The sequence below is a fragment of the Lissotriton vulgaris genome, unplaced genomic scaffold (assembly GCF_964263255.1).
Source record: "Lissotriton vulgaris unplaced genomic scaffold, aLisVul1.2 SCAFFOLD_7640, whole genome shotgun sequence".
NCBI lineage: Eukaryota > Metazoa > Chordata > Amphibia > Caudata > Salamandridae > Lissotriton > Lissotriton vulgaris.
Window position 1 is genome coordinate 55,315 of NW_028248638.1, and position 15,021 is coordinate 70,335.

Genomic DNA, 15,021 nt, shown 5'->3' on the forward strand with positions numbered 1-15,021 from the left:
TACATACGAAAGCGGAGTGAGTGTTGTGTATCGATTTAGATTTCGTATGAATTTCCCGATCCATGCCCTTATATAGGTACAATTCAAATTGTCCTTACATAGGCATAGAAATTCAGTCCTTATTTAGGCATAGTCCATGCTACCCAAATACAGGCATGGCTACTTACATCCGTCACAACAAGTTCTGGGAAAACCAGACTCTTAAGCCTTTAGGACTTCCCCTTGCCTAGAAATTGATTACTCCAAGAACTCATTTATTATGCATGAACATCTATTCTTTGGGGGTTCATTCATGACGTTCTTATGCCGACTTTTACATCAATACTGGCATTGCTAAACACCATCAATATACCTTCAATTGCTATGGCAAGGCACGGTTTGGTACAGTTCGGCTACCTACTTGCACAGCGCGGCTCAACACAGCAAGTTCCGAAGGAAGTCAACTCCCCAACTGACGGTCTGACCAGACCCAGACGCTGTCATCTTCCTCGCCGAGAATCCAGCTTCAGTGTTTCTGACTCCCCTTGCGGGGTGTTAGAGATCGAGTCTCGGGAAAGAGATACTAACCTCTCTCATTCTAAGGTATGGAGCTGATTAGAACCTAGAGAAATCTTTGGTAAATTCTTTGCAAAACTAAACTAAACTATAGCTAAAATCGCACCTACTTCTTCCCTTGTACTAGACTTAGGTTAGGTACACTGGGGTAGGATTATTTTAGAAGCACCAGTTGAGTACTTTAGCCTGTGTCATTTATGCATGTATTTTGATTTAGGTCAAAGCTACAGACTATGCTATACCAGTAATATTTTATATTACTGTTAACGCTGTACGCATTATACTTTGCATTCTGTCTTACGATTGTAGCAGTTCATATCTCTTGCATGAGAAATAAGACTGTTCAATAAACCCTTTTTATTGAAGCGCCCCATCTATCTATTTCTATGCAACTCTGTAGAAACGAAGCATGCACGATTGACTGAGAGAGAGAGAGAGAGAGAGAGAGATAAACATGTTTATTTAAACCATAGTCTTTAAAACCATACACAAACTTTGGATCCTCATAATAATATTGTAATTAAAACACATTTAATTTACCACAATTTACAAAACATAAGCAATAAAATTCTTAATATTGGGAGGACATTCTAAAAAGTTTTAAAATCAACATCCCTCTTTTAATTTCTCCTTTACAAAGTCCTGTGTCGCTTTCATTACAAAGCCCTGTGTCGCTTTCACCATTGTAGCAGTTCATATCTCTTGCATGAGAAATAAGGCTGTTCAATAAACCCTTTTTATTGAAATGCCCCATCTATCTATTTCTATTCAACTCTGTAGAAACGTAGCATGCACGATTGACTGAGTGAAATGGCTATATATTGTTTCCACCGCTCTGAATATATTCTTCAACCTCTAAGGAAAACAAAGTTGTCATGTTTATATGGTTGTCAGAAACTAATCCCTTCTTGTTCATGCGAGAACATTTCTAGTGACCTCTGAGTTAGCTAGCACACACAAGTAATTAAGTTTCATGTACTCGATAGTGACATACTGACCTCAGTCCTATGTCAAAACGATAGTGTATTTTATTCGAATGCGCAGAGCCTATTGGGGATATAGGAACTACACTACATAGGGAGGAGTACCACAAGGCCACACCCAAATTTCCAATGGCTTCTATGTAAGCCCGAGAGCAAACGTCGGACCCTGGTCGGAATGTAGTGTGCCAATTGTGTATGTGCTGATAAAGACTCGTAAATCCTTGATAACAGTTCAAGCATTAGCCAGGCACAGGGGCCAAACTCACAGGAATCTGGAGCATGAATCTACTGCCACCAAGATGGACTTGTAAACCCCGTCTAAGTGTAAGGAGCCGCAGTGATCCAAATATACACATGCAAGAGGTTTGACTGTGATCAATAAAGGTGTTTGTGGTGGATGTGCTACAGTGGAGCCCTTCATCTGCTGACAGATGTCGCATTTTAAGACAAAATCCTTGGTCTGCTTAGTAAGACCTGGCCACCAATAGTGCTGCTTTAGTAGTGAAACTGTAGCAGTGATCCCTGCATGAGCTGGACCCAGACATTCGTGTGCAGCTAGTATCAATCCCAATCTGCGATCAGTGTTTGGTATTACTCCATCCCCCACTCCTGGAATCGTAGCATACGGAATGTTTTGTGCATCTAACTTGTAGTAGTACATCAGTGGAAAACCTTTCGGCAGGGCTGAGCTGTTGTGCGTGGCATTGACAGCTATCATAGTTGTTCCGTCTATCCTCGTACTGGAGTGAGTTAATGCAGCAGTGGGTACTGTTGCCTTGGCGGCTTCATCCACCATCGAATTCCCTTCAACGTGAACGCCAACACAGTGATGACTCAATGTATGAATAAAATGAGCCCATAACAGGCTTTCTTTCACCTTTGACACTTGTTCCCAAAGCATTTTGTGCTTTCCTGTGCAACCTTTGAAATCCCTAAATCCATTCTGCCCCTAACAATGTAAATATTCATTATAGAACTGGACAAAGTAAAATGAATCACACACAATTAGTGATGGAAAATCATGATCCGTATTTTGTAGTGCCAGTATCAGGGCTTTTAGTTCTGCCGCTGCGCCTTACAATTCCCTAGAGATTGAGTGTGTGTTTTCCCGGGATGGAACTTTCTATTATGCATGTGCACTTTCACTATCGTTCATGCAGCGGAATATTGTTGTTTTGTTCCTATGGCTGGCTGGGCAGATCCATCTGTATAACTGATACATTCATATTGATCTAGAGGCATTATTTCATTTAGCAGAGGATATTCTTGTTCGTACTGCAAGAATGCTTGTGTTAGTAATCTAGAGTCAAATCTGTAATCTACATCTGTTGCAGTGACAGAGTTAGTCCATTGAATCCATTGTGGATATAACACTTTAGCATTAAGGATGCTTGCCTTTGTAACAGCATCTAGAGTCGGTACTGGGTAACAACAATTATGCGTTAACCCTCCGCTAGTGCTCTCTCTCACTACAGCTGTCTGTACCGCTGTGAGTATCTTCTCAGTTCAATCAATCAGTCATTTGTTAAGTGCACTACATACCCGCGAAGGTCTCAAGGTGCTGCGGGGGGGGGGGAGGTGGGGGCCGCTACTGATCGAAACAGCCAGGTCTTTAGTGTCCTCCTGAAGGTCAGCAGGTCTTGGGTTTGTCGTAGGCTCAGTGGGTGGGTGTTGTTCTTCGGATGCGCAGAACGGTGGCGAGTGAGAGGTCAGCGGAGCGTAGCTGGCAGTTGGGGGAGTAGAAGGAGAGTCGTCTGTTAAGGTAGGCTGGGCTGGTCTTGTGGAGAGCCTTGTGTGCGTGGATGAGGAGCTTGAAGGATATCCTCTTGTTGACGGTGGATGCAAAACGCATTTTGGCGTTCGTGTACAAATGTGATTTATATGCAATAGGGACAGTATCGGCTTCTTTGTAAGTGATATGTGTACCCAGTTGGACCAGCGACTACTCGGGTCAACAGGTTAGTCGTGTTAGCTCATGTATGTAAATGTTTAGAAGCTATCATGTCAGCTTGTACAGAGTGTAGAATATCTGTATGTTCCTGTGCCCAATGATGTACTGAAAAGCAGGTTTAATTAAGTCGTAGAAAGGTTTCACCCTTTCTGCGTAATCCAAAATGTATGTCCTGCCAAAATTCAAAAATCCTATAATGGATTGTAGTTTTTTCAGAGTCATTGGAGGTTGGAGCAGTGCACATTTCTCTAAAAATTATGCCACCAGGCGTTTGCCTTCACTTGACAATTCGTCCCCTAAATATAGGACACATAGGTGGGCAATTTTTTATTTTTTTAAATTAAATTTGTATCCCAGGTGGGTGAACCCAAGAATTATATGGTTCACCCTAGACAAGTGTTCCGTTAATTCATCGTCCATCAGATAGATGTCATCTACATACCACAATGCCTCCTCATTAACATTATGAACTAACTCTGTTACCCTGGCTGAAAACAGTCTGGGGATGTTCTTATACCCTTGTGGTAATTGACAAAATTGGCCATGAGAGCCTAGCGCAGAGAATGCTGACAAATATCTGCTCCCAGGTGCTTTATTTTGGCACAAAAATCTATTCGAGATGTCGAGTGTTGTTTTGTATTTATACGGCATAATGTTATTCATTAGTGTAGCACTTTGTTCATTTTCTACTGCAAACGTGCTTGAGGATGCATTTAAATGCCTATAAATTAAGACCAGACGATATGAATTATTGGTTTCATCACAGGAAACAAGGGATTATTCATAGGTGAGGTGCAATTCCCTATCCCACTCTGATACTCAAGTTGACCTAGGATCTCCCTGACTTGTTTCTTTGCCTCATGTTTAATCAGATATTGTCTCTTTGGTTGAGAAATTGAATTTAATGCGATTTCGTGAAGAGGTGACTCATCATCCCATCCAACATGATTGCAGCAAAGTGCTGTAGCTAACGCTAAATCCCACTCCAGCACGTATTAATTTTTAGCTGATTCTGGCACAAGGTCAGAGAAAGCAGGTAAAATAACTCCTTCCCCCATTGGGCAATCCATTACGAAATCAGGTGGCCAATCATTTCCAGCTAAAAGAATATCATAGCCATATGACAGGTTTTCCCAAAAGAGGCCTTTTACCTTCTTGGGTGTGTCCCCCTCCATTTAGAGCGTTATTTCGCATAAACAATGTGGGACCCTTACCCTTTTATCAGGTGATTCCACTGTGATATGCTCACTCAGCACTGCTATGCCCAGATAATCTAGCAGGTTATGGCGAGCTATTGTGACTTCTGCTGCGCTGTCCAGCACTGTCACTGCTCATTCTCCATTCACAAGCAGAGTCCTCAGTAGCCTGGACATTTATAATTTTAATGCCGACTACTTTTTTCTTTTTAAATTGAGGTTTAGAAATCTTTTATTTATCTTCTTGTTTAACAATGTAATCCGAAGTGCAAAGCGTCTCCCTCTTCAGCTTGACTCGCTCTTCCGATCTGTGCTCTGACTGTCCGTCCATCTCACTCAGAGTGTTTTTCAGATGACTCCCGAAAGGAACAAGAGGAGCATGTACCAGAATCATTATACCTATCAGACTTTCTAATATTGTCACAGTTTCTAAAATGTAACTTTCTCTAAGTGTGCTTCCGTCGAGGAGACCCACCCTGTGACAGTGTTTTGTTTTGTTAATTTGTGTTTATTGTCAGATTTCTTTTTTTTTTTTTTTTGAAAACCTTTATTTATACATGCACAATACACAGCGTCTGCCTACAACCCCGCAGGGCCGGCCGCTATGACATAAACGGATGGTTGAAAAGGAAATTCGGAGACAGTACGTTGTTAAAGCAATCTCTCGAGTCTACATTGTCACCTGGAACATAGCACCATTTCAAATAGGATAAAAAAGGTTTAATTTTATGATTTTGTCGAAAAGAACAACAACACACAAACACATGGTATCATACTAGCAAGGGTCGCAGGAGGGGGGGGAGGGGGGGAAGAACACTAATAAATAAAGGAACACATATGGCGAGGGGGGGCGAGCACGAAGGAGAAAGCAAAGGTAATACTGAAAATTGGAGAAGGAACGTCAATCATGGAGAAGAGGGGAGAGGAACCTCATAGTCAAGTGGAGGGGAGCAAATATCTCCGCGGTACGAATTCCACTGTGCCCAGACCCTGGACCACTTCTTGGGACGCCCCCGCGCCTCATATACAGTTTTTTCTCGGAACATGCACCAGTCCATGTTCTCTTTCCAGGTACTGAGCAATGGTAATCTAGGGGAGCCCCAGAGCTGCGCTATATCTCTCTTTACAACCATGTTGCCCAGAGTAACCCAAAGCGTCTGGGCAGCATTACAATCCGAAGGTTCCCACACATTGAGCAGGCAACGTCGTGCTTCGGGAAGGAGAGGGATCCCGGTGACATGACCCATAACATCATGCACTCTAGACCAAAAGGCCGCAATCATCGGGCAATCCCATAGAACATGAAGGAAGGTAGCATCCATACCGCATCCACGCCTGCAGCGTCCATCCGAGACCAAACCCATTCGTACCAGACGCATTCCAGTCAAATATACACGGTGGAGGATCTTCAGCTGGACAAAACGAAGCCTAGCCGGGATAGCCACCTCCTTAGGGGAGGATACAGCTGACTGCCAGTCCTCGTCGTCGAGTTCGAGCCCGTCAGCCGTCCAGGAAGCACGAAGTTTCTCAAGTTGGTCAGCCCTGTTATTGACAAGCTTTTTATATATCAAGGAGATAGTGCTATCGGGGACATGGCCGTCCAAAACACGATCCTCCAAAGGGGAGGACTGCGGGATTTCGGTACCAGAGGGAAAGACTGAGGACAAGGCATGTCGAACCTGCATATACCGGAAGTGCTCCCTATCATCGAGCCGGTATTCCAGTTTCAATACATCGAAGGATTTCACAGTACCCCGTGCCCACAGATTCTCCACCTTACTGATCCCAATCATGTCCCACTTCTCAAATCCTTTCGTCTTCCACAGATTACCCAACCGATCCGAGTCATACAGTGGCGTCATACGCGTCAGCCTACCACCCCATCCCGTTGCCACAGTAGCATCTCTCCATGCCCGCACTGCACACTTCGTCGGACCTGTAAGAAGCCGAAAGGGTGACTTTGAGTACAGAGCCCTATTAAAGTTGCCACCGGGCAGTAATAGTTTATCCAAAGCAAAGGCGGGGGCAGGTTCCGGAGAGTACGTCGCATGGTTGACAGCGCTCAGGTGTGAAGCCCAGTAATAGCGTCTAATATCCGGCAACGCAATACCACCATCGTACCATGAGAGGGTGAGCTTGGACAAGGCAATACGGGCACGACCATCCCAAATCAGTTGTCGCTGTAAACTCTCAACCTCGCGGAAGTAGCGAGCAGGGACAGGATCGAAAAAATTCTGCAGGGCGTAAAGAAATTGGGGGAGCGACATCATTTTGAAGAGCGCCGCTCGGCCCAATGGGGATAGGGGCAATTCACGCCACCGTCGCACGTCCTGCTTGAGTCTGCGGAGCGGAGCATACAGGTTCCGCTCATAGCGGACCGAAGAGACCGTGGAGACATAGATCCCCAAATATTTGAAGCCGTCAGTCGCTACCAATATAGGTAACCTACGAGGCAGAGGTGGCAACGCCCCGGCTATAGCGTAAACACAGGACTTGGTCCAGTTAATAACTAATCCCGAGTTCTTACCAAAGGACGTAAGAACGTCGAAGAGGACGTTAAGCGACTTTTGAGGGGAAGTAAGATAGAGAAGGATGTCGTCAGCGTACAGGGAGACACGATCCTCAAGATCTGGAGACCATCGGATCCCCTTAAAAGAGGGTTCCCACCGAAGCCACGCAGCAAGGGGTTCAAGCGCCAATGCGAACAGAAGCGGGGAGAGCGGACAGCCCAGACGAGTGCCACGGCCTAACGGGAAAGGGTCAGAGCATCTACCATTTACCACAACTTGAGCCAATGGTCGTTCGTAAAGGAGCCTGACCCCTGAAATGAAGTTAGGACCAAAGCCAAACTTAGCGAGAGCCGCCCAGAGATAGGGCCATTCGATAGTGTCGAAAGCCATAGTGGCGTCCAAGGAGGCGACCACTGGCGGCTCGGCGAGAATTGGAGCCCTCGCGAGAACACTGTGGAGCCTACGCAGGTTAAGGGCCGTGTTCCTATGCGGGATGAAACCGGATTGATCCGGATGGATCAAGTCGCAGATCACCTTAAGCAACCGATTGGCCAGAACCTTGGCCAGGATTTTGGGTTCCGCGTTTAGCAGAGAAATGGGGCGGTAGGAGGTACAGCGGTCACGAGGCTTGCCATCCTTATAAATGACCACTATGGTAGCTAGGCGCTGCTCGAGGGGGAGGCTTCCAGCCTCAACCGCCTCGAGAAACATGTTGCGCAGATGGGCGGCCATCTTGTCCGGACAGAGTTTGTAAAGTTCAATGGGCAACCCATTTGGGCCCATCGCCTTTCCCGAGCGTAAAGATCGGATAGCAAGGGCAATCTCATCGACGGTAAAAGGGGCCTCCAGGACAAGGCCATCTTCCTCCGAAGCAGTAGGCAGGGCTATATCTCGCAGTAGCAGCCTGGAATCAGCCTCATCCCGATCACTAACCGGAGTATAAACCTTCCGGAAATGGTCCACAAAGCAGTCAACAATTTCACCAGGGTCGGAGACACTCTCACCAGATTCGCGAACAATGACAGGCACAACACGACTCGCTCGTTCAGCCTTATCCAACCATGCCAGGAGCTTGCTAGCTTTGTCACCCACATCATATAGTCGGCCTAGTTGATTCGCTCGCATCAACTTAGCAGCATCAGTGACACAAGCTTTGTAGTTGTCAGATTTCTTTGAAGAATCATATGTGTCTTCGATAATCTTAGACAATTCTTGCTCCTGCTGTACAGGAGTGAATTCCCTCAGGCGTTGGCACATAGCCACTGTTGCTGCCTCCTCTTTTATGTTACTCAACATAATAGCCGATACTTGGGCAAAATTGCCCAAAGGAAGAGTAGTACATGATTGCAAGAAGTGACTTTCTTTGATTAAAACTGGGCTTGTATTTTAGGGCAATTGCCGCACATCTCACCTTTTTATTTTAAACCTTGGGAAATTGGGAGAAATTGATGCGGGCCCTACATCTTAGTGATGATATTTCGTGGACATTGAAAAAAAAAATAGTGACTTATCATCACTATCCTCCCACAGCTTTTGATAACTCATGGACTTTTGTTATTGCTATTGAGTTATGGATTTATCTTTGTTACTCATAAGCAGCTCCATGGTAAGCCTTTGGTACAATGTGACATCCTGAGAGACTAGTCAAATTACCGGAAAAAAAGTCTATTATACACTGAGTTTCTACTTCTCCTTGATGTTGATTGTGGAGCTTTGAAAAATCTGAAACATTTCAGTACCTAACAGGTAGATTCATCAAGCCGAAATCGTCTCGCAAAGGGCCAGATTCTGAAAATCTGGCCCTTTGAGACGCTATTTTTGTATTTGGGATCCATCATCCCAAATGCAAAAATTGCAATTCAAGAAATCGCTAAATTGTGATTAATTTCATTTAAGGAATCTCAATTTGAGATTCCTTAAATGCAATTCATGAACCATTTTAAAATTGCGAATTCGCAATCTGGGGCCGCTATTTACCGCGAAGTCTAACTACGTGGTAAATAGCAAAAACTTAGAAAAATGCACTTTAGTGCATTATTCTAAGTTGTATGTTACACACACACATTTCCTTTGGACATGTGTGTGTGCAACACCAGTGTACAATACCATTTCAGGGATGCTACAGGGTGTCCATTGGACACCCTTGCACCCTTAAAATTGCTTCCTTATTTGCGATTCGCTAATTGCTAATCGCAAATAAGGAATGACCCCCCCATTCATTCCTATGGGCCTTTAGGCCCATAGGAATGAATGGGAAAGCCATTCCTTATTTGCGATTAGCAATTAGCGATTCGCAAATAAGGAAGCAGTACAAATCGCATAAAATATTGCGATTTCTACATGCATCCCGTTTTGCGAGTCTTTAATAGCGAATCCTTAAAATTCGCTATTAAGGACTCGCAAAACATGACCATGATGAATCTGGGGGTAAGTCATTAGTCATTGTTTTTGGACAAAGAAATTGTCCCTCTCTGCGTTTCGACAAAATTTGAGGTTGACTGTATTTATGCTGAGAAATCGCTGTCAATTGCCGTTTTTTTTGTTCTCATACGAGATGCTATTTTTGTCAGCATTGTTCACGGGTGTTTGGTGTTTGACTGTATAGATTGCAGGCAGCGCTGAGAAATTGCGAAGAAATTGACTTTTTTTATTCACATTATTTTTTTTTATCTGGACTTGCATATTTAAAAATGAAATTTTTTCGAAGGACACTAGCACAAGTTTCTGCATCCTTCGAACATCAACAGCTTGTCTCTCATACTTAGCATCGTTCAAAAGACACTAGCGCACGCATCTACATTTATTCAACCCCTCACCTGCATCCAGAATGGGTTAAGAAGCCACCCTTTGTGTGTTCCTTTCACCATTTTGTCCTTGGGTCTCTTCCGACGCACTGATACATCACTGCGTTGCGTCACGTAATGTCTTTTGCATACGTGACGCTGCGTGGGCGCCATTTAATTTTTCTATGTGATTTTCTTTTAGTGTTGTTTTGGAAGGAAAGGACTCATCGGACGCTAGTGATGAATCAAAACAAGCCCTATTACTAAGTGAAGTTTTAGGAACGGAAAAAGAAACAAACAAGAGTGTGATATCTTACATCACATTGCCACCTAGTGGTTTTTTAATATTATTACATGTTCTTTTATTAGTAATTTTCAATCTATTTGTTCACAATCTGCCCATTCTCTCTTATCTTTCGAGTGTTTTTTTTTACCGCATCGCTGCTGCAGTGATTTTTGCGCTGTGCGGCTGTTTTCCCTTTTCCGCGTTACATGACGAGCTCAGCTCATCATCAGCACACGTCACCCGTGGCTGATGACGAGCTGAGCTCGTCATCAGCAGCGAAGGGGTTAAAGAGAGAAAGGGGGAGCAAGGGATTCTCTAACATTTGTTTATTTCAAGAAAAGGTGTGTTAGTTCAGGGACGGTAAAAGATTTATTTCAGGAAAAGTTGTGTTTGTTCAGGGACAGTAAAAGACTTATAATTGCTCTGACAAATTACTTGCACGTTATTTCAACTCTACTCTTACAATATATATATTTGCATAATGCAAAACGTGGCAACACCACCTTTCTTTTTGTCCTCACCGGGTGATCCACCCATCAAGTGTCAAAAATGGAAGAATGTGTTCGAAAGGTATGCAAAGGTATTTGTTACTAACCTAAGTGCATGAAAAAGAACTGCATTATTGTTACATTGTTTAGGATCAGAATATCAAGAGGTTTTTGGCCATCTTCCAGACATTGATGATACAACTTTAAATGAATATGAAATATGTATTGCCAAGTTGGACAAACACTACTTACCCAAGGTGAGCACTATCCTTGAAAGATACCATTTTGGCGTAAGAAATCAAAATGATGGTGAAACAGTGGAAAATGATATCACTGCATTGAGGAAATTAGGGGCATATTACCAAGCAATAGCGATAATTATCGCTATTGCTTGGTTAGAGACAAAAATTTACCACAGCGCTGCGGCGATTTTTACCGCAAATAAACCTTGGTATTACCAAGGTTTAACGCAAATGCGGTAAAAATCGCCGCAAAGCATGAATATCGCTGAAAAGTCCGCGATATTCGTGCATTAGCGAGCTAATGCTCTTAGCCATGTTATCCACCTCCCATTGGATAACATGGCTAAGAACTGCTCAGGGCAGGTGTTAGCTTTTGGAGATATTCCCGCTTAGCGCGAATATCTCCAAAAGTTGGTAATAGGAGATAGCGATGTTAGCGACTGTTTTCAGTCTCTAACATCTTGGCACACCCACTTTGCATCTCATTAGTGATAAATATCACTGACATGCAAAGTGGGGCCCAAGATGGTCGCTATCTCCTACTAGCTGTCGCTAACTGGTGTTAGCGGCAGCTAGGTAATAGGGAGATAATTTTATCTCCGCTTTCTTGGCTTTTAAAGCCAAAAAAGCGGAGATAAACCCCCTTGATAATATGCCCCTAGGTTCTTCATGTAAAACTCTTGCTTCAATTAAAAAAAGGATTAGAGACCAATTCATGCTACGCTGTAACATACAAAAAGTTAGGGATGACATTTGGCAAAAAGATGAACCTTCTCTAGATGAGGTGATTACTATTACCAAACAAATAGAACATTCTCAAAAATGTGTGGAGATTATTACAAAACATGAAAGGAATGGTGAAGTTGTACATGAAGTAAAGTTGCCCTCTAAAGGAAATGTTACAAAGGAAAACTTTAAACATTACTCTGAAGTCGGTGGTTTTTGTTCCTCTCAAAACAATGCATTGCAACCTAAATGTTTTACTTGTGGGAATCTTGGTCATTTAGCAAAAGACAAGAAGTGTCCCACATTAAAAAGCACAAGTGCAAAATGTAAAAAAAAATGGTCATTTCCCTAGTGCTTGTCGGACAAAGAAAACCAAAGCAAAAGTCAATTTAGTTGCTCAAAATGGTTGCACAGAAGATGATTCCGACTCTGACTTTGATTGTGGGCAAATTGTCGCACAAGTTTCTGAGAAGAGTAAAAAAGGCCCCTTTGATGTGGTGATGATTGAAGGTAAAGGAACGTGCATGCTATTTGATTCTGGTGCCAAAATAACCATTATTTCAAGATAGTTTTATTCCCAATGTTTAAAAGACAAGGTTAAAATTGTTAGAGCAGATATCCAACCCCTCGCTTATGGTGGCAAGCCCATCTAACTTAAAGGGTATTTCGAATGGTTAATAGAATACAAAGGGAGATTCACTGCTGGTAAGGTCAATATTTCTCACGAAGGTGATAGCATTTTAAGTTGGCTTCACCAAGAAGACCCGGGTGTCACGCTAGATCCAAATAGTAATCCTCCAATCTTATTAAAAGAAAAATTCTAAGTGAATTTAGTTGTAACTAATGATGATAATACTGACTACATTTCTAAACTCAGGACATTGTTTCCCAGTGTGTTCAGCGTGGAACTGGGCTGTCTTTAAGGTTACACACATAAAATCAAATTAGTTTCGGGAGCAGTGCCAGTTTCAAGTAAAGTTTGCTACGTACCATTTTCTGTGTAGGATGAAATGAAAAAACAGCTAGATAAGTTAAGGTCTGATGGCATTATAGAAGAAGTTGAAGGGACTCAATGGTTGGCGCCAGTAGTTGCAGCACGCAAATCCGATGGAAGTTTGCGTTTATGCATATATTTGAGGGCTTTAAACAAGCATGTTATTGTTGATAGGTACCCACTTCCCAACATTCTGAAATGCTCATACTAAAAGATGCAAAGGTATTTTCTACTGTAGACCTGAAATCTGCATACCACCAGATCATGCTAGATAGTGATTACAAAGATTACACCGACTTCATCACTCCATTTGGCCCTTTCAGATTTGTGAGGTTACCTTTTAGTTTGGTTTCGGCAGCGTTGATTTTTCAAAGGGCATTAGAAAAGCTTTTACAAGATCAACCTGGTGTAAAAATCTATCAAGATGACGTCTTGATCTTTGGAAGTAATGATGAGGAACACGATTTGAGAGTAAAGCAAGTGTTTGAAAGGTTCAGTCAAAATAACCTTACTGTCAGGTCAGACAAATGCAATTTCAAGAAATATTCAATAAACTATCTTGGACACAACCTTTCAGAAAAAGGTATAGAGCCCAAACAAGAACTAATTTAAAACATACATAACTTAGCTTCTCCAACTAATAAAGATGAATTAATGCCCCGGTTACTTACCGGTAATCTTCATTACTCCGAGTATAGTCTTCCTCGCCACATGATTTACATAGTGAGCTTTAGCTCCACAACAGAACCCTCCAAAGCAAAAGAAAAACACCTCCCACCCCCTCCCAACATGGCCGACCACTCCCGCCTGACCCCTATAAGAGGCGGACCGGCCCAACCAACAGCCTGATCTACCAAGCAAACAATGAAGCCGATAGCCAGACAGGGAGGGGGGGAGGGAACTCATGTGGCGAGGAAGACTATACTCGGAGTAATGAAGATTACCGGTAAGTAACCAAGGCATTACCTCCTCGTTAGTCTTCCTCGCCACATGATTTACATAGTGAGCAAATACCCAAGCCAACAAGGCTTCATTGACCACCATAAAAACAACACCACACGGTGATGCAGAGAAACCAACCCAAGGTTGAAGTCGAATAAATGACAAGAACACAGGGATCACAGGAAACCTGAAATCAAGACATAAAGGAAAAGTAGGCCAGCCAGGAGCCGCAGCACCTGCACTCCGTACGGCCCCAGCGAAGACCCCCGGGACCGAAAGAGACCCATGAACAAGGAGGGGGACGACAACGTCGATGCCCGACAAACCTCCACAGAGGAGACACCCTGAAGGGGGCCCAGGACACCGAGCCACTCCCCGTGGACTGACCCGGGACCCCCGCCGGATCCACCGAACCCAGCGAAGCGTAGGAAGGCCGATAGCCTGTGGAAGCCAGCGAACCAAGGTGGAAAAAGGGCTAGCGGCCCGAACGAACCGGGCCAAAAGACACAAAAAACAGGCCATCCCACCGGGAAAGGAACGACGTGCGGCCAAGAGAAGCCAAAACCGCACGCTGAACAACCAGCACGGACAAGAGAGGAACCTCGTCGGCAGGGAAAAGCGGTAAAGATACCACCCGAGTCCGCGGCCCCAGGGAAGGAACCCCGGGAAGGACACGGGGGACATGCCGGAGGAACAACCCCGTCCGGCAAAACCCGCAAGAAGGGCGGGGAGCGGAGGAACGACCCCCGCACGCCCATCCGCCCAGCAGACACCACTGCCACCCGGGAAAAACCCCCTGAAAGGTGCGGAACCGCAAAGCCACCGAGGGCCGGGGCCCAAAAGGGCGGACCCCGAAGAGCTCGTAGAACGAGAGAGAGAACTCATATGGAACGCCTCACGAATGTGCGAGTCACCCTTGCGCAGGGGCCCTGCAAATCACCTCTGTATCGTTCCAATATCAGTATATGTGCTGCCGAAGCGAGCACCCAAGGGGGAGACCGGCAGAGCGACCGAGGGCGAAGGATAAACAACATCGGAGCCAATCGAGCCACCCGGGAAACCAGGTCGTCGAACACCGGACAGTGGAAGGCCCGCAATGCCGCCCACCGGACCCACAGGGAAGAAGGGGCCACGCCCCAGGAAAACCCTCAGACCGGAAACCAAGACCCGCAAGGGGACCACGGATGCGGGGACAGCACCAAGCCGACCGCGCCAACGCGAGAAGGACGCCCAGCGCCGGGCACAGGCAGAGAACGTGGAAGACCTGCGGGAACCCAGCAGCAAAAGCCACAACCCCTGAGCAAGCCGCGTCCACCGCACAAGAACCGGGCCTGCAGAAGGAGGCCGGCCAGCCGACAAGAGCCG

The 15,021-nt window shown here is 44.7% G+C and overlaps 1 non-coding gene across 1 annotated transcript; it reads right to left on the minus strand.

Moving 5' to 3' along the window:
- Positions 1 to 14,535: 14,535 nt before the first annotated feature.
- Positions 14,536 to 14,642, minus strand: LOC147663880 (U6 spliceosomal RNA). The gene has a single exon (XR_015305206.1). It is a non-coding gene; the product is annotated as a U6 spliceosomal RNA (small nuclear RNA).
- Positions 14,643 to 15,021: the final 379 nt, after the last annotated feature.